The sequence below is a fragment of the Erinaceus europaeus genome, chromosome 14 (assembly GCF_950295315.1).
Source record: "Erinaceus europaeus chromosome 14, mEriEur2.1, whole genome shotgun sequence".
Lineage (NCBI taxonomy): Eukaryota > Metazoa > Chordata > Mammalia > Eulipotyphla > Erinaceidae > Erinaceus > Erinaceus europaeus.
The window spans coordinates 2889367-2907858 of NC_080175.1; positions in this window are offsets into that span (position 1 = coordinate 2889367).

Sequence of the window (18492 nt, forward strand, 5' to 3'; positions counted from 1 at the left end):
AAGAGATAATAGTAGTGGGGGCCGGGTTGTGGCACACTTGGTTGAGCACGCATGTTACAGCGCACAAGGCCCCAGGTTCGAGCCCCCAGTCCCCACCTGCAGGGGGAATGGTTTGCAAGTGGTGAAGCAGGGTTGCAGGTGTCTCTCTGTCTCTCTCCTTCTCTATCACCCCTTCCCTCTCGATTTCTGACTGTCTCTATCCAGTAAATAAATAAAGATAAGAAAATAGAGATGGTAGTCGTATAAGGTCATACACACGTCATCATATCAGAATTTTCGGATAGAGGGATGGCATCTTCTTTTCTCTGCCAAGCTTTGGAGACTACCTAGTAATGCCAAGCTGTTCACATTACAGAGAAGCTCCCTCTCTGGCATTCTCCGTTGATTAATAAACAGGGGCCGAAAAACCGACCATACATTCAGTAACACAAGTGCATTTTTAATATAAATTGGCTCAACTTACAGGAAAATGTTAGTTTCACATGTCTTTTTTTTTTTTTTTTCTGCTTACAATAAATAAACCTAGGTGCAGACCTTGGCAGTCAGTTCATACAAGATAGGAACTGCTGTCTCCTCATTATTTCCCTCTTATTTACATAGATATAAAAAATAAAACAAAGCAAAAAAAGGGACAATTTCACATTTACAACCAAGAGGCAACGACAGTGCAAGGGGCTGATTCCCTTTACACCTTCATACAAGGCCTCGGAGTGTCTGTTCTTTTCTGATCTTGTTTTTCAACTTCTGTCTGAGAGTGAGATCATCCCATATTCATCCTTCTGTTTCTGACTTATTTCACTCAACATGAATTTTTCAAGGTCCATCCAAGATAGGCTGAAAACAGTGAAGTCACCATTTTTTACAGCTGAGTAGTATTCCATTGTGTATATAGACCACAACTTGCTCAGCCACTCATCTGTTGTTGGACACCTGGGTTGCTTCCAGGTTTTGGCTATTACAAATTGTGCTGCCAAGAACATATGTGTACAGATCTTTTTGGATGGATGTGTTGAGTTCCTTAGGATATATCCCCAGGAGAGGAATTGCAGGGTCATCATAGGATAGGTCCATTTCTAGCCTTCTGAGAGTTCTCCAGACTGTTCTCCACAGAGGTTGGACCAATTGACATTCCCACCAGCAGTGCAGAAGGCGGAGTGTCTGTTCTAAAGTAACATGTCGCCTTTGTCAAAACAAAGAGAACAGCTTCTACCCACTGACTCCAGGCTTTCTCTGGATCTCATGAGAACTTGGGCATCAATCTCGTTTTGTTTTTTCATTCTAGTACCCCATCCATGATGCCATGTTGAATTTCATGCCTTTCCACCGTTGGCTGATATAAGCACCTGCTGGTGTTAAACTGGGTGTGGGTGGCGTAAGTGAGGAGGGACAGGAAGTAGATAGTTGGCTTCATAGAACGTGACAGGACTTCAGTCCAAAACCCGGTAGAACTGCCTTGATGAGAGGCCTTGATGAGAGGTGGTGGTGGTGGGGGGGGGATCATTGCCTCTGGGATTAATGAAACTAATTAGGAGTTTTATCTTGTGCATTCTTCTTTCTAATTTTATCTGATAGGACGGAGAGAAATTGAGAGGGAGGGGAAGATAGAGAAGGAGAGAGAAAGAGAGACACCTGCAGCCCGGCTCCACCATTCATGAAGCTTCTCCCGCCTGACCCCAAGGTGAGGACCAGGGCTTGATCCCAGGTCCTTGCACATGGCAGGTAACCTGTTTGCTCAACCGGTGAGAGAAAATTCTCACCACCCGGCCACTTGGATTTGCTTCTTAGTAGCTGCGGAGAGTTGAGTATTGAATACTGAAAATTACAGAATATCAGGGAGCTTCTAAAATGGAAGACTAACATGGACTCATCTCACAAGGCACTGGGAAAGTCTCTGAAGAGACACTGAGGTGATCATCCCCTAGGAAGAGGTGGTCATCATTGCCCTAGAATCCGCTGCCTCTCTGACCAGTATAGCTACCAAGGCGGCTGGCCTCCTACTTCCCAGAATAGATAACACAGGTGAGTGTCTTCCCTTGCTCCTGCTTCTGCTGCTGCTGATAATATAGCAGGTAGGCACCTTGCTGGGATGTGCCTTTGTGAGTATAGGGTACCCTTCCCAACCTCCAATCAAGGTGGCACTGAGCAAAGAGAAGAAATTTCCTTTTGTAAATATATATATATTATTTATTAAATATCATATATCATATATCATATATCATATTACATATTATATATTGTATATTGTATATTGTATATTATACATTATACATTATATATTATATATTATACATTATATATTATATTATATATTGTTACACATTATGACAGAGAGAAATTGAGAAGGAGCATTAGAAAAGGAGAGACCCGAAGCCCTGCTTTGACACTTGTGAAGAGTCCCACCCCCTCCTGAAGGGAGGAACCTAGGGCTTGAACCTCAGTCCTTGTGTATTTTCCAAGGGATGCTGGGATCCCAGCTGCCGTGTGAGCGGTAAGACCAGCTTTTCCACAGATGGGCACTGACCGTGTGGCATCATTGTCCTGGAGCTGTTTACCAGGATGCAGGTGCCTTGCCTTGTCAATGAGCACAGGTAGACTTCTGTTTCCAGGGGAATGGCCGCCAGTTGGCAGGTGTTTTCTGACAGGCTATTGGTGACGGAGTCCACGTGCCTTTGGCAGAAAATGGCTGTGGCCTTCATCTGGTGTGTGGCAGTGGGGCGGGTGAGTGGGAGGGTTGGAGACCGGGTCCTTCCTCTTGTCTTGCAGGGGTGTGAGCGACAGCCGTGCCACTTTCCAAAATAGAACTCCAAAGTAGGACAGCAGAGCCCTGAAGTAGGTCAGTCACCATAAATCAGAGCAGCAGGAGCAAGTGTTTGGGGGTGGGGGTGTCCTCTCCAGAAAGCCTTTAGGCCCCTGGGACTGGCTTCATGGAGACCGGAAGTGCCAACTGGTCTCCGTCTGCTTCACATGTGTGTAAGACAGTGTGAGACTTCAGCAGGAGAGCCTCACACCTCTCTGTGCATAGAGGATTCCCACAGCACCGCCAAGGTCCCAGAGCCATCACACCAAAGACACCCTTCTCTCTGTGCCCCTACGTCCCCTCCCCATCCTCCCTGACATCCGCCATAGTCCTCAGAGTCAGGGAGCCAGTGTGGGTCTAATGACAGCTGTGTGCAGATCTGTTGGAGTTCTCTGTTTTCCAAGTGTGGGCAGAATTGCAGGGGAGCTGCCTTTTGCTCCCTTGTCTTCATTTTTGTCCTGGTTTCCAAAGGCGGAGTAGCATTCCATCCCCCACAGTGTCTTCACCAGTCACCTGTCTCTGCACATGTCAGTGGCCTTCATCCTGGCTACCTTCAGGGCAGTGTCTTTGAACCCTTCCGATAAAGCCTAGGAGTGGTACTGCAGGATCATAAGGCAGTTCCTTTGGGGAATTCATTTCTTTTTCTTTTTGACAGAGACAGAGAAAAGTGGAAATAGGCACCTGGTTACACGCACAGAGCACGAGAACCCAGGTTCAAGCCCCTGGTTCCCCACCTGCAGGGGGAAAGCTTCAGAAGTGTTGAAGCAGGGCTGCAGGTGTCTCTCTGTCTCCCTCCCTATCTCCCCTTCCTCTCAATTCTCTCTGTATTTATCCAATAAAAAATTAATTGACTTTTTTAGAAGTTTTTTTTTTTAAATAAGAGAGAGACAGAGAAAAGTTGAGAGGGAAGTGTGAGACGGGGAGTAAGAGATACCTGAAGCCCAGCTTCACCCCCTTGTGAAGCTTCCGTCCTGCAGGCGGGAACTAGTGGCTTGAACCCGGGTCCTTGTGCACTGTAATGTGAACACTACTGGGAGCATTACCACCTAGCTCTGGAGTGAATCTTATTAATTAGTTGACGGGCTCCATGGGCATGGACACCACAGAACACACACATGACTGCGCATGAGGACTCAGGTTCAGGCCCTTGTTCCCTGCCGCAGGAAGAAAGCAGGGCTGTGGGTGTCTCTCCATCTCTATGTCCTCTTCTCTCTCTCTCTCGCTCTCTCTCTCTCTCTCTCTCTCTCTCTCTCTCTCTCCCCCCACGAGGGTTATCACTAGGATTCAATGCAGGCCCTATGAATCCCCTGCTTCCGGTGGGTGATTCTTTCTTTCTTTCTTTCTTTCTTTCTTTCTTTCTTTCTTTCTTTCTTTCTAATTTTTATTAGGTAGGACAGAGAGAAGTTGAGAGAGGATGGGGAGATAGAGAGAGGGAGAGAAAGACGGACACCTGCAAACTTGCTTCCCATCTGTGAAGCAGACCCCCGGCAGGTGGGGAGGCTCAGACCTGGGTCTTTAGGCCTGGTAATTTGTGTACTTAGCTGCTACGTGTGCCACCACCCAGCCCTTGTCCCTGTCTCTATAAAAACAAACAAAAACAAAAAGAAGGAAAAGGAAGGAGGAAAGGAAGGAAATAAGGGAGGGAGGGAGGGAGGGAGGGAAAGGAAGAGTAAACTGCTGGGAAGAATAGACTTACCATGCAGACACTGAGTCCCAACAAAAACCTGGTGGGAAATATCTATATTATATATGAAAACATAAGAAGAAGAAAGCTCTCCTCTTAAAAAAATAAATGGCTGTCAGGAGAAGTGGATTTGTAGTGCTGGCACTGAGCCCCAGAAATAACTCTGGAGGCAATGAAAGGGAAGAAAGAAAGAAAGAAAGAAAGAAAGAAAGAAAGAAAGAAAGAGAGAGAAAGAAAGAGAGAAAGAGAGAGAGAGAGATAGAAAGGAGAGAGAAATGTCCATTCATGTGTCTGCTCCTGGGGGGTTCCAGGAGAGCTGTGGACACATGCCCAAGGATCCCCCAAACCTGTGTCCCGAGGTGCCAGCTCTGTCTCCTGGGAAGTCAGGCCCAATGCCCACATGTTTGAGCCTAAGGACAGTCTGTTCATGGCCCGTCGGGAGCCTGCCCCTGCCCCATGCTCTGGAGACTGGGAGGCACTGACCACAGCCTCTCTCCCTCTCTGCAAGCGTGACAGCCTCCCCCACGCCATCCCTCCTGTTGAGGCCAATCAACCACAATTGCTCTAGCTGGCCTCCTGGGCCCTTTCTGCGTCTCTCATCCCCATGCTGCTCTCCTTGGAGCCCCTCCAGCCTGTGATTTTTCTCAGGAGGAGGCCAGATGTCCAGAGAGGGTCTGCCCAATGCTGGTGGTGTGTGTGCGGCTATCTCCCTGCCGTTTAGACATTTCACAGCTCTTCAGGGCCTGGTTTTTGCTTTGGGGGTGAAGGAGAAGTTATGGGGGTTCAGAGTGGCTGGTTACTGCATTGTGGGTCTGCTTGGGTCTCTGCCTCATCAGCACCCAGCAGCCTGCTTGGCCAGAGAGAGCTGCACCCACTTCCTGGAGCTCTGTGCTTACCTGGCTGCTGCTTCTCCTCCTCCCCTTCTCCTTCCTTCCTTCCTTCCTTCCTTCCTTCCTTCCTTCCTTCCTTCCTTCCTTCCTTCCTCCCTTCCTTGTCTCTCCAACCAGAGCATCATTCCAGCTATCACAGGTGCTGGGTATCAAACCTGGGACCTCTCATATGCAAGTCCTAAAAGTGTTTTATTATTATCTTTATTTATTTGATAGATAGAAACAGCCTGAAGTTGAGAGGAAGAGGGAGATAGGAAGACACAGAGACACTTGCAGCCCTGCTTCACCACTTGTGAAGCTTCCCCCTGCAGGTGGGGACCGGAGGCTTGAATCTGGGTCTTTGCACACTGTAATACATGGGCTCAAGCAGGTGCACCACCACCCGGCCCCTTCAAATACAAGTCCTGAGCACAACTGTTGCTCCATCTCCCTAGCCTCTGTATACTTCTTTTAATATGCATATTTGCTTATTATTCCTTATTTGATCTTTATATAATTTATTTTAGATTGAAAAAAATCTTTATTATTTATTGGATGGAAACATCCAGGAATCAAGACAGAAGGAGGAGATAGAGAGGGAGAGAGAGAGAGAGACATCTGCAACACTACTTTACTATTTGAAAAGCTTTCTCCCTGCAGGTAGGAACCAGGAGCTCCAACGTTCATGTTCGTAGGAATAGAGTAAGAAAGAGACACAACATTTTCGCTCCACCACCCCTGGAGCTTCCTGTGCTGTTCACCAAGCTCCTTTGTGGTGCTGGGGCTCAAGTCCAGACCTCACACATGGTGAGGTCCCTGGTGAGCTGTCCCTCACTGCTCTTCTTCCGGAGGAAATGGGGGACCCGAGGGAGCCACTTGCCCAGGAGGACAGTGGCTGTGAGACAAGAAGCTGAGCCTGTGTCCCTGGGAGCCTGCATTCCATTCCTCCCCAAAGACTCTGTCCTGAACCCCCTAACCTCACGACCCTAGAGTCCCAGCTGAGCCCCCTTCACCCCTGCCCTTCTAGGGGTCTCCAGCAACCCTTTCTGAGGCTGATCTGCTCCCCTTCCCCCATCCCAGGCCCAGGCAGTGGTGACCCCCTCCAAGAGGATAGTGCCAGGTCCCGGAGGGCCCTTCCAGTCACTCCAGCTACTGTGAGTGACTGCCAGGACTTTTAGATGACAGCCTGCCTGGTGGAGGGCAATGCCCCCACCCTGCACCCCCATGTATGGCTTCATTCAAAGTCACATGGGGCCACTGGACTTTTGAGTCCTACTATCTACTTGTGACTTGAAAGAGTAGGGTCTTTTGACAAAGATTTACTTATCAGGTGCAAGAGAGAACCAGGGCAGGAGAGATAGCATAATGGTTTTGCAAAGAGACCCTCATACATGAGGCTTCCTAGTCCCAGGTTCAATCCCCAGTATTAACATCAACCAAGTAGTACTTTAGTATTTAGTTGTTTGTTTTTTTTAACAGAACCAGAGCATCACTCTGGCATATGCTTTGCCTGGGACGGAACCATGTGCAGGCAAGCTGGATTCTCTCCCACTGCCCCCCAGCCCCGCCGGCCTCTGAGAGAGCCTCCCCAGCCCTTCTGGGTCCTACACGAATGTCTCACAAGGCTGGCACCCGCCCCAGTCCTTTCCACCTGCTGCTGTCACCTCTGTGGTATCTTCCAGAACCTGGTGTGAAGGTGACTGATGTCCTCTCTCCCTCGAGCAGTTGTGTCTGCTTCCAGTCCAGGCACACCACTGGACTTACTGTCACGTGAGTCTGGCTGTCTCCCCAATCTGTCTGTCCTCCGGGCCGAGCCCCTCGACTCAGGTGCTGCTGTCTTGTCTCCTGTGCCCATGCTCAGCCAGGGGCCTGCCGAAGGGGAGGACAGAAGTCCCTGGTGAGAGAGAGCACACAGGAGTCAGCCTGTGACCCCAGCAGCTAGCTGGGGCTGCTCCCCAGTTCCCTCCCATGGGCTCCAGACTGACTGCTCCATGGGCTCCAGACTGACTCCTCCATGGAAGAATAGTTCATGTTCCAGGGAGAAGATGAGCATTTACTGGGAGAAAGTCAGGACAGAAAAGGGGAAGAGACTATAAGCCATGTAGGCATGTAGATGAGAGAGAGAGATGGAGAGAGAGAGAGAGAAAGAGAGAGAGAGAGAGAGAGAAAGACTCCATCCCCCTGGTCCCCCAGCTCTCTAGTCCCTTCTGGGGAAGGCAGGAAGCTCAGGGGATGGAGAGAAGAGAGAGGTGGTGGAGAGAAAGAGAAACCCCAGCCCCTGGTCTCCCCAGTCTTCTAGTCCCTCCTGGGGAAGGCAGGACCCTCAGGGATGAGCTTCAGCCTCTGTCTCCAGGGTCCCCTCTGCCTCCATCTGCATGTTGTGGCCTTTGCAGTCAGAGGGGGAGGGAGCCGGGGCAGGACATGCAGACACACTGGGCTTCTGGGCCTGACCTGGGCCTGCTCCTGGCTGCCTGCAGGGGGCAGGGTGTGGGGTGCAGGGGAGGGTGCAGGGTGCAGGGGGAGGGTGCTGCTCTCTCTAAGCTGCCTCCCAACGCTCCCACTTGGGCTTTTAAACTCTTCCCTCCCTGACACACCTTTCTGCTTCCAGGGGCTGGAGGCGTAGCTCACCAGGGCTCACATGAGGTCCTGACCCAGCTTCAAGCCCCAGCACCACATGGGGTGTGTGCTCTGGCCCAGGGGAAGCTCATGGAGTCTCCTTCTCTTTCTTTGTCTATCTGAATGGGGAAAAATATCTATCAGCCCAGGAACAATGGAATCATGTATGTACACAAGGGCCCAGCACTGCCAGAAAAGAAAAAAAGCCCCAGGGATTCTGTGTAAGTGTATTTATTGCTGAGAGCTAAAGAGATAAGTGGACACTATTTCATTTCTTTCCCAAAGTACTTTCCCAATCACTTCTGTAATTATTCCAGCAAAGGCCTCTCACCAGGGCAGGCTGGCTTAGAACTGATTTTCACAGAGCTAGTAATCAGAGCCAAGACATGCTTCGTTTTTTGCAAAATCATCCATTTTTTAACTAAGTCTGTTCCTTCTAGTATTTCAGATGAAATAAGACACAAAATAGGATTTTTTGTTGTTGTAGTAAAGTTCCCAGCCATCCCAAGCTGGGTTTTGTTCTAGTAATCAGACAGTGGATAAGGACTGTGGTTACTGGGAGATACTGCCAACAATGGGGGGAAAGTCCAAAAGACCGTGAGTCAGAATCATTTGAAAACAGAACTGTGCTTTGGTCATAACTCAGACAGTAATAGGATGGGGCTCATCCATTGCCTCAGATTTTATCTTTTTTTTTTTTTTTTCCAAGTATCTGAGAATTCCCTCCACCTGGTGGGAAGCCAGGAAATCTTACAACATCTCATTTTGAGAAATCAACAATCTTGCACCATCAGGAAAATGGTCTCTCCCTCAGGGAGAGACAGACATCTTTTTATGATAGATGGATAAAGGAACCTGCAGTGGCCAGGAAGTCAGTGTCCTTGGAGAGGGTTGGGGGAGCACCTGGGTGAGTGTGGGAAGAGGGTCCCACAGCCTGAGCCCAGCTGGCCGTCAGGGCACCGAGGTGGCCACATTGTTACTGTGGGCATGTGTGCACTGCCATCCACATCCCAGCTCCCTGAGCTGGGGTTCCAGAAGTTGGGCTCAGTGGTGTGACTTTGTTGGAGTGGAGGGGGGGAGGTTAACTGGGGCTGTCCCCAGCTTCCCTGCTCCCTGCGTGGCTTTGTCATGGGGTTTCTTGAAAACTGCAAGAGACTCTGTGATTAGTATGCAAGGTCCAAACTTCCTTTTTATTCAGTTATGAAATAAAAATCCTGCAGGAGTGAAGAGAGAGCTCGGAGAGAGAGGGTCCCCAAGACCTGGAGAGGTTCCAGAGGGCCTGTGAATGTCCCCTCCTCTTGTACAGGGCACACCTGTACCCGCTTCCCATGGCCTGCTGAAAGCCCAGGTGTGGGTCCCGTGCCCAGACTCCTCCCACAGTGAGCTCAGGTGTCCTCTGAGCTCCAGGATCTCCCTACCTCATCCTTGACCTCAACAGTCTTGCTCTGCAAGCCAGCCACTGCCTTACCCATCTAGGGAGGGGACAGAGTTCCCTGCTGGTTTATCCCAAGAGGAACAACTGTCCCCAAGCCCTTGTCCTGTGACCCAGTGACAAGCTGGCTTCACTCTGCTAGCTGAGTGCTTGCGGCCAGGTGCCCCCACTAGAGGTGACTTCTGGGAGTGAGAACACATGCAGTGGCTCTGATAGAGGCCTGGCTGTCCCCTCCAGCCTCCTCCACCCCAAAATGGTCTTGTAGAACTCTGGTGCTGGGAGTGCAGGGTGGTGCAGCCCCTGGGGAAAGCATCCTGGAGAGTCTTTAAACTAATTAATTAGAGGGGTGTGGTCAGGGGAGGTGACCCCCCACCAGAGAGCTTAGAGTGCAGGACCCACACGTGTGACGTTCCAGGTTTGATTCCCAGAGCCGCACATGCTGGAATGGGACTCTGGCCACCCTCCTCTTTCTTTCAGGGAGTGACTATATATATGCAGATGTTTCGAGAGAGAGAGACACACACACACACACGCACAGAGAGAGAGAACTTTCAGAAGTGGCAGATCCAATGAGCAGATAACGCAAAAGTGGGAATACTCAAGCTGGTGAAACTCAGGCCCTCTTAATAGATGTCCTGGTTGTCATGGAAACCCACCCACCACTGGAACCTCAGTCACTGGCTTCCCCATCACTCAGAGAAGGAGATGAGTTGGCACAGAGATTCCCCAGCAGTATGCCTGCCTCAGTCCCCCGGTGCCACCTGCAAGAGGAATTGATCCCTGGGAAGGGGAACAGGACATCTATGTCTGTGGACTGGGGCCACTGGATATGTTGAGGGGATGGAGCAGCTAGTGGGGTCACTCTCCAGTCCCCCCACCCCACCCATGGGCTCCAGACTGACTCCTCCATGGGAGAATCACAGAGAGAGACAGTCATGTTCCAGGGAGAAGATGAGCAGTGACCAAGAGAAAGTCAGGACAGAAAAGGAGAAGAAAGTGCAAGCCATGTAGGCATGCAGGAGAGAGAGAGAGAGAGAGAGAGAGAGAGAGAGATTGAGAGAGAGAGAGAGGGAAGGCCTCAGCCTCCTGGTCTCCCCAGCTTTCTAGTCTCTTCTATGGAAGGCAGGACCCTCAGGGATGAGCTTCAGCCTCTGTCCCCAGGGTCCCCTCTGCCTCCATCTGCATGTTGTGGCCTTTGCAGTCAGGGAGGAGGGAGCCAGGGCAGGACGTGCAGACACACTGGGCTTCTGGGCCTGACCTGGGCCTGCTCCTGGCTGCCTGCAGGGGGCAGGGGGTGGGGGGCAGGGGAGGGTGCAGGGTGCAGGGTGCGGGTGCAGGGTGCGGGGTGTGGGGCGTAGGGTGCAGGGTGCGGGGTGCAGGGTGCAGGGTGCTGCTCTCCCTAAGCTGCCCTCCAACAGATGCTATTAGGAGCCAAAGACAGAACAGGACGAGGGTCTCTCTACCTGGAGCTCATATTCAAGCCTCAGCATCAGAAGGGAGGGCGGAGCAGACAACATCATGGTTCTGCAAAAGGGCTTTAATGCCTGAAGCTCCCAAGTTCCAGGTTCAGTCCCTACCACCACCAGAAACCAGAGCTGACCAGTATTCTGGTCTTTCCCCTTCTCTCTCCTGCCCTCATGAAATAAGTAAAATAAACTTTAATAAAAAGTTTTCTTTAAAAAAAAAAAAACAGAAGGAAGGTGCACTTGATGCAGGAATTATTGAGGATCTAATTATTTTAGGGTCTAGAAAACTAGTGTGGGCTTTTGCTTTATCTGCAAATTAGCTTCTTGAAACAACAAAGTGGTTGTTCTCAGCCCCAGAAAGATATGGATTCATTCTCTTTCAATGAGTCATTAACTCCAGGCCCTGCAAAGGGATGGAGATGAAGGGTCCTCTCTTGAAGGAACCAGGATCTTCACATTTTTTTTCTTGGAAAAAAAAGCACCAAGTTCATGTTGGGTTTTGCATTTCTGAATTCTGGCTCTTTAACTCAGCCTGCCCCAGTAAGAGTAGCCCCTTGGGCTCCTTGTCAGGAGGCTGCTTAGGGAAGAAGGACATTAGCACTCCTCCCCCTGCACCTTGCAGGGAGCCTGTTGGAGGGCAGTATAGGGGGGAGCAGCACCCAGCCCCTGCACCCCCCCCTTCCCCCTGCCCCCTGCAGGCAGCCAGGAGCAGGCCCAGGTCAGGCCCAGAAGCCCAGTGTGTCTGCACATCCTGCCCCAGCTCCCTCCTCCCTGACTGCAAAAGCCACAACATGCAGATAGAGGCAGAGGGGACCCTGGAGAAAGAGGCTGAAGCTCATCCCTGAGGGTCCTGCCTTCCCCAGGAAGGACTAGAAAGCTGGAAAGACTATGAAGCTCAGCTCAGGGCTGTTTCTCTCTCTCTCTCTCTCTCTCTCTCTCTCTCTCTCTCTCTCTCTCTCTCTCTCCTGAATGGCTTGTACTTTTCTTCTGCTCTGTCCTGACTTTCTCCCAATCAGTGCTCATCTTCTCCCTGGAACGTGACTGGGGAGCAGTCCCAGCTAGCTGCTCTCCCCATTAACAGTTCAGCTCCCCTGCACTGGGCTGGCTGTTTAAGAACCACTGCAGTACCTGATTGGGGCTTGATAGAAGGCAGGTGAGGCTCGGTCCCAGGGAGGAAACTCAGGGCTTGGTTTCCAAAGGGGTGAAGGCAGGTAGGGCTTCTTGAAAGGACAGGACCTGTGACAGGCAGAAGAGGGACACACTTTGGCAGGCAGGGGGAGCGGGCATGTCAGCGGTCCCCAGGGATGGAATGAAAAGGATTTCAGGGAATCTTAACTGAGGGTGACTGTGTCTGTTTACTTTTGCAGCCAACCCAGGAGCTGTGCTATGACAGATGCTTTTGTGGGAGCCTCAAGCCCCCAGGTCCCCCGGCTGGGAGGCCGACCCCAGACCAGCAGGCCCATGGGATCCTGGACCTTGCTGAAGCCTTGCTGAAGCCCACTCTGCTCTCCAAGCCAGCAGAGCCCAGTGGGAGCTTGGGAAAGCCCCCGGCACCCACTCAAGTGAATGCCCAGACTGTGGACCGAAATAGCACACAGGAAACAGTAAGCAAAGGTCGATTCTTCAGGAAGGGAAGGGACAAGAAGGCATCTCTCTGTGACTTGTCATGAGTTGCCCCTGACCTCTGACCTGGACCGTTACCTAACAATTCAGTATTGAGTGGTCTTTTCCGGTGACCCTGGAGGGGCAGAATTTCCCTCCACATCTACCCTTGCCCCACCCAAGCCAGTCCTGGGGCCTGAGTGTCAGCACCCCACCCAGCCCCCAGGGAGTGAGGAGGCTGAGACTCTAGGGAGGGGGCTGGAGGTTTTCACCCTGTCTCCCCAGCTGCCCCTGAGCCCCCCAGTGATGATTTCCTTTCATCCAGTGGAAAACAAACCAGTAACAGCCCCTATGGATGGTGGGGGAGCACAGCTGACTGACTATCTGAGCAAAGCCTTGAACTGGCAGGCTTCAGGAGGGCTGGGTTTCGGTGCTCAAAGCAAAAGGAAAAGGGTGACTAGCCAAGGCAGAGAGAGGAGAGAGCCTCAAGCCTGGGGCAAGAGGCCTGGCAGGTCCTCCCTGAACCAACACTGGAGCCAGGACAATGGGAGTGACCGGGCTTGATGACACCTGACACGCACACACCTGGGACATGCACAGAATCTTAGTCCCTCGCAAAATAAACAGTTTAACTGGACCAGCGGCCAGCCGGGCTCCTCCTCTTAAAAATGAGTTGGGTTTCACTGCCCAAGGAAATAACTTGTTATTTGTTTGTATTCTATTAGTGAATTAATGTTGGTTTGCATAATTATGGGAGAAGATGGCTATAACTCTGTACCATTCCCGCCACCAGAGGTCTGTGTCCCTCTTCCCTCCACTGGAAACTGCAGCAGTTCTCCTCAGGTCACAGATAGGGGGTGACTATTACTTCTTTAAATATATATATATATATATATATCCATTTTTTCTACGGTTCTGCCTTCCTTTCCTAAGTCCCAACTACACTTATTACTGCTTCCAATTATCCTTCCTTTTCCCTCTTCTCTCTCTGGATCCTGATAGACTTGAAGTTCAAGAGCCCTCTGGTCATCTTCTCCTAACATTTTTCCCCCTCTGAGAGTATGGACCGAAATTCTTTTTGGGGCGTAGAAGGTGCAAGTTCTGTAACTGTTTCTCCACTGGACATGGGCGTTGGCAGGTGGATCCACATCCCCAGCCTGCCAAGGAAGCAACTTCTAATATGCTTTGCAACACGGACACCAGAATGAGGCCCACCTGGTCCTAGCTGGGCCCAGCCTCCTTGTGAGCACACCCAGCGTCAACCATGGGCGATTAGCCAGAGTGGGAGGAGGAGGCACGAGCTCATTCTGGCTCTCTGGGAGGTGTACCTCTTACACTCAGTGAGCAGATGCTACATGAAGGCCCGGAGGTCACCGGCTGACGTGATCTGAATCGGGCACTGGTGTGGAGCCCGAGCCACACACAAGAGCCACTGCACAGTTCCCCGGCCACTTTTCACACCATTAAAGACAGAGAAAGAGAGCGAGACAGACACACAGAGAGGGAGAGATCATAGCACAGCACCTCAGCTTCCCCAGCTGCCATGGCACCTCCTGTTGCCATTCCTGGGCTTGAGCCTGAGCCATGCTCATGGAAGGCGAGGCCCTACCTGCTGAGCCCCTAGAGTCCGGATTTCTCCAGCAGAAAGAATTCCTGGGAGCACTGGAGCACAGGCCCTGGGTGTTGGACACAGTGATAAATAATGGGGATGTTTATCACAGAGTTTTATCAGTTACACCCACAAGCTGCTGCTGGTAAAATAAAAGTGGGACCAGTCTGTGTTCTCCAGGTCACTGGGTCCTTTTATCCTTCCAGACAGAAGTCTTGGAAGGCAGGAGGGAGGCCTTTCTCATGGGGGCCACTTCCCAGCCCCACCCAGCTAGCTGCAGATGGCGGGAATGAATGAACACAGCCAGGAGGGCAGAGGCTGGCTGGCCAGAGCTTGGCCCCTGTCTGCTCTGCAGATGGCGCACTGAGCTATGCTGGCCCTCACTGGCCTTCTCTTTGCTTTTGGGGCCTGTGCTTAACTTTATTGAAAGAGCTGACTGACCTGGTTCTGGAGATCACTGCAGAAGCCCCTGGGAGGGAGCTGGCGGGGAGTCACCTCCTGGGAGGGAGAGAGGAAGAAGGTAGCTTCCTGAAACTCCCAGCTCCGCCCAGGAGTTCCAGGCTGGTCAGGACTCAGCACCAGAGCTTCAGGACAGGGATTAATTCCCAGGGCAGCTCTCTCTGAGGAGTACTGACACCTGGGGTCCCGGACTCTGGGTGACCCCCTTATGTGTGTGCATATGGGGGGGGGCTTTGCCTCCTTAACCCTTGATTTTCTTGGAAGGGGCACTTATGTTCCCGACAGACTGACAGACACCAGGACAGGGCTGAGCTCTGCTGGATGGCAGTGCCAGGGACTGAACCTGGGGCCTCAGGAGGCACATCCTGCGCTCTAACACTTGAGCTATTTCTCAGGCCCAGCCAGAGGAAGACTCCTCTGACAAGTCTCCAAGGTGTGGGGTGGGGGTGGGGGGTTCCCAAACAAAGATCCAGGAAGTAGGATCCAAGGCCAGGCTTCTGAGCTCCTGGGGTGTGTGTGTGTGTGTGTGTGTGTGTGTGTGTGTGTGTGTGTGTGTGTGTGTGTGTGCACACCTGGGAATCCACATTGCTAACCCCAGATGCCTCTCAGATCCCGAGGAGTTAGGGAGCCGCCCTGCACCCCGTTTTCTGGGTCCTTACCTAGGAGCAGAACGCTAGCCAGAGCGCCAACCTTCAGTCCTAGCGCTACCCCTAAGGCTCACTGACCACAGGCAAGGAGCCTGGCACCCCAGCTTTGGATGCAGACACCCTGTGTCATTTTATTTTGGGGGGGTGGATTCAGGGGCACCCCAGAGCCCCGCGGGCAGTTGGGGCGAGCCTGGGAGCGCGGCCGAGTGCTTCTTTCCATGGTGGAAGCCGCGCCCGGCCTCGCCACCTCACCCCGGGGCGGGGACCGGCCGGGGACCGGCACTGGGACGTGCGCGCTGGGCCACGTCGGGCGGTGAGTGCCGGGCCGGGCCGGGCCGGGGCCGGGGGCGGGCGGACCCCGCGGCGGGGCGGGCCGGGGCGGGCCGGGGGGCGGGCTCTAGGACCCGCGGGACGCCGGGGGCGGGGGTGCGCTGGGGGCGGGTGGGGGGAGCCGTCGTTCCCAGGTCGCGGGGCGCGGGCTGCGCTGCCCGGCCGGCCCCCTCCCGCCCCTCCTGCCCGCCTCCGCTGGCCGCCCGCCGGGGGACACTCGGAAACTTTTCCGGGACATCAGAGCCTAGAGCGCGTCCCCGGGCTCCCGGCGGCCTCCGGCGGCTGGGGACCCCCCCAGCACCCCAAACCCCCAAGCCACCGGCTCCGGAGGGCCTCGCCCGGCTCGGGACCCCCCAGCACCCCGCAGCCCCGTCCGTGGGCTCCGGGCGGCCTCCCGCCACTGGGGATCCCCCAGCACCCCTTAACCCCTGCCTCCCCGGGGGATGGTGCAGCCCCGCCACCGGGCGCCCCCCGCCGCAGCCCCCCAGCCAGGCCAGCATGGCAGCGCGCCCCCCGCCCGCGCCCCCCGCGCCCCCCGCGCCCGCCCTGCTGCTCGCCCTGGCCGGGGCTCTGCTGGCACCCTGCGCCGCACGAGGTAAGTGGCCAGGGGTCCCCCATCCTCCCTACCCGCTCCCCGTCTTTTTGCACCCTGCCCTCCCGCCCCCCAACTGGGGGACACCGCCTGCTCCCGGGGAGAGGGCCTCGGGGAGGGGTGTGGGCTGGGGGGCGCGCCGAGTGGCCGGGACGTGCCCCTCCCCCCCAAAAAGAGCCAGGTGCCAATTCGGGGAGGGGGTGCACTGGGTACCCAGGCCCTTGAGCCGCGCGCTGGAGCCTGGACTCCCGGCCCAAGGGCGCCCCGCACCCCCGGCGCCTCGCCGTGTCCTTGGCGGGAAGGGGGGGGCGGGTCTTGACAGGTCCACGTGTCGCCCCGGGGACGACACAGGACAGGCTCCGCTGCTCTGGTGACGCTGTCACCTCCCGAGACTCCGGGCCGAGCCTCCTTGGGGTCTCCTGGGCGCCCGCCCCGGTGCTCCCCCGCCCCCAACCCAGGGCCACGCGGAGGGCAGCAGGTGTGCCCAGGTTCCATCCTCTGAGCGGGCTCCTGCCTCTACTGCCGCTGCGTTGGCTCTCTGGTTGTCTGTCCGACCTTGGGGGCCTCGACTCAGCCGGTCCCCCAACCGGGGTCGCCCACCCCCCACCCCAGGCCTCACCCGCCCTGGGCAGCCCCGGGTTCCTGCGCCCTGACCCGCCGGTGCGGAGCGGGCCCCCGCCTGCAGGCCGGCGCACAGCCTGCCCGCCACGTCCGTCGGGGGGTCCGGCCTATCTGCCGCTGTGTGCGCTCGAAGCGGGACACCTGCGGACCCCGCCCCGCCCCGCACCTCCCCTCCCACGAGGGCGCGCCCGGCAGGTGTCTGCTTGCTAATGAAGACGCCTCCCGTCTCCTTGTCGCCTTCCTGCTGCCGCCAGGGGCGCTGTGGGCGCGCCGGCCGGGGGCCTGGGGCTGGGGCCGGGGAGCTGGGGCTGGGGCCGGGGAGCTGGGGCTGGGGCTGGGGCTGGGGCTGGGGCTGGGGCTGGGGCTGGGGCTGGGGCTGGGGCTGGGGCTGGGGCTGGGGCTGGGGCTGGGGCTGGGGCTGGGGCTGGGGGTGGGGGTGTCTGAGCTGCTGTGTGACTGCCTTGACTTTTCCACGTGTCTCTCCCTCTCCCCGAGGACTCGCTGCCACTTATGGTGCCTTTTATTTGGCGGTTGCCACCACGCTTCCTCTCCACCCCCTCCTGTACTTGTCCCGTGTCTAAAACCGGCAGGCAGGCCAGAGGAGAGTGATTAAGGCGGCTTAATAGAGCAGCTCTTACACACCAGCTTGCACCCCGGAGGCCCCAGCAGCTGTAGGTTCGGCCCCTGGCACCGCCAGCTGGCAGAGCTGAGCAGTGCTCTGGTTTTTAGCCTCTTCCCCACGTTCCTTCTTTTGCTCCTAATTAATAAACAGATATAAAACATTACAAAATGGGGTGAGAGAGAGCTCACTGGGAGGTGGTGGGGGGTGTACCCAGCTGAGCACACATAGTATCCAGCACAGGATCCTGGTTAGAGCCCCCGGGCTCCCTACCTGCAGGGAGGAAGCTTCACAATTTCACAAGAGGTGAAGCAGGTCTGCAGGGGTCTCTCTTTCTATCTTCCTCTCTATTTCCCCCTCCTCTCTCAATTTCTTTTGTCCTATACAACAAAATGGGGGGGGGGAATGTTTGTCAGGAGCAGTGGATTCATAGTGCTTGCACGGAGCTCCAGAGATAACCCTGGAGACAAAGTGAGAGAGAGAAAGAGAGAGAGAGATCTCACTGGGTAGGGCACTTGTCACATGCACACTCAGGTTCAAGTCCTGGCATCACAGAGAAGGTGCTATGGCACTGGAGAAAACTCCGGTGTTGTGATCTCTCTCAAAGAAAAAAAAAAAGTAGATTGGAGTGGTGAAATTATGCACATGTGAGGCCTTGACTTTGTAGCAATATATAGTTAAAAAATTAGCAAAAAAGCAGAAGCGGTGAGGAAGATAAGACAGAAAGTGTGACTGCTCACTGTTGAGTGGGTGAACTTGGTGACCAACCAGTAGGAATCATAGTGATCAGATGTATTTTCCAAAGTCTTGTCAAAATTGAGTGCTTTTGGAATGTTTACTGTGAAAGATGTTTGAAATGCTGAAAGGATTGTCAAGCCTCCCTGAACAATCTCTTAATGTGGATGGTTTTCTTAGAGGAAAGTTAGTAAAACTGGAATTACCTCGTGGTGGTGGTGATGGTGGGGGTTCGTGTGATGTTATAGCTGCAGCTTTGGTGAAAGGAGTTGTTTCCCTGGGCAGATATCACTCAGAACAGAAGCTCAGGCACTTAGAGCTGAGCATTTGAAATGATAGCCCTGGATTCTTGGTATCAAGCCTTAAATAAATCGTGTCCAACACTCTAGGGTGGAGGCTGCTTAAAAATCCAAA